General features: G+C 37.0%; 1 protein-coding gene across 1 annotated transcript in view; it reads right to left on the bottom strand.

Moving 5' to 3' along the window:
* Positions 1-1553, bottom strand: part of Pir (pirin) — a 95425-nt gene that overhangs the window by 67599 nt on the left and 26273 nt on the right. The window lies entirely within an intron of this gene.

Here is a 1553-nt window from a genome sequence, read left to right as displayed (position 1 = left end):
TTTTATAAATTTTAAAGAATATGACAAAAAAGATATTGTAGGTATTGAAGGGGGGTCTCTGTGAGGAGGTGAGGTACAAAAGGGAAACAAGAATGTGATTTAATTCTATTTACTTAAAATATGCTTTTAAATGTTAACAAATTCAGATATATTGAAATCATGTATCTTTTCTCATCATAATGCAATAAAACTTAAATCAATAAATGAGAAAAAACCAAAATGAGCAATCACAAAACAAGAAAACATAATGAAAGTTATTTTAAAAAACAAAAACTAGAAATAGAATTACCACATCATCCCACTTTCTTAATCCTCAGTACAGACCCAAAACAAATCAAGTCATCATAAAAAAGACATGCCAACAAACTGATGTTTACTGTAGTACAAATTTATAATACTTATAATATAGTGTTTACAATAGCCATGCTATGGAATCAGTTTAGCTGTCTAAACCCAAATGAACAGATTGTGAAAATGAGGAAGATACAATGCTTTACAAGGGAAAGATACACTGTTATTGTTTAAAGTATAGATAAAAGTGGAAGATTTTGCATTACATGAAATAATACAGACACAAAAAGGCAATTACTACATGACTTCCTATAGAAATTGCAATTAGAGGGATGCTTAATAAGGGTTGGAATGGGAGAAATATGGAAATGTAGGTCAAGGGCCCACAGTTAGATGGTAAGTTCTTAGGGGCCAATGAACAACATGTGACTAGAGTTAATAATATTGCATTTGATACGGTGAGGCAGGAGAGATGGTTCAGTTGGTGATGTGTGTTCCATGAAATTCCAAGGACCTGAGTTTGATCCTTAGAACCCACACAAACCATCCAGGCATGATAGATGCTTGTAATCCCAGTGCTGAGATAGATAGACACCTAGGGTTCACTGGCCAGCCAACCTAGCCTACTTGAAAATCTCCAAGCCAGTGAGAGACCATGTCTCTAAGAATGACAGACAGTTTCTGAAGAACAACACACCCAAGGTTGGCCTCTGGCCTCTACTCACAAATAGATGCATGTACATACATGAATACATACATGATAACCATGTGAAGTGATAATCATTCCATAATATATACATGCATCAAACACTTCAATACATGCATGTATTAAAACACTTCAGTGTGTGCAGTTGTCCCATTATAGTTTAATAAAGCATGGAGAAGCAAAGGACTGAATATCTGTGGAGATCTGTTCAATTTTTTTTTTTCACCAAAAACTTGTTGTTAGTAGAACTAAGAAACCTGAGAGAACGAATATGTGACAGGTAGCTTTACTATCTACACCATGCCTTTGAGGGAACTTCACTAGGTCCCATCCTCCAAGGGGGTACAGTCCCAGAATGCCAGTGCCCATAGCCACATAAATTAGCACTTACCCTGAAGGCTCAGGAAAGTTCATGCTGGGCCTCACCTAGCTGGGCCTGAAGCTCAGCTGAAAGTAAACCTCTTCTTGGCTATAGCAGGAAACCCAAAGGAAACATTCCTGACACCCAGGCACACAGCCTCAGTGGGTACTCAAAACTGTATACGACATATGTCAA

The sequence above is a fragment of the Mastomys coucha genome, chromosome X (assembly GCF_008632895.1).
Source record: "Mastomys coucha isolate ucsf_1 chromosome X, UCSF_Mcou_1, whole genome shotgun sequence".
In the NCBI taxonomy this organism is placed as follows: domain Eukaryota; kingdom Metazoa; phylum Chordata; class Mammalia; order Rodentia; family Muridae; genus Mastomys; species Mastomys coucha.
This window is presented reverse-complemented; position numbering and strand designations above follow the sequence as displayed.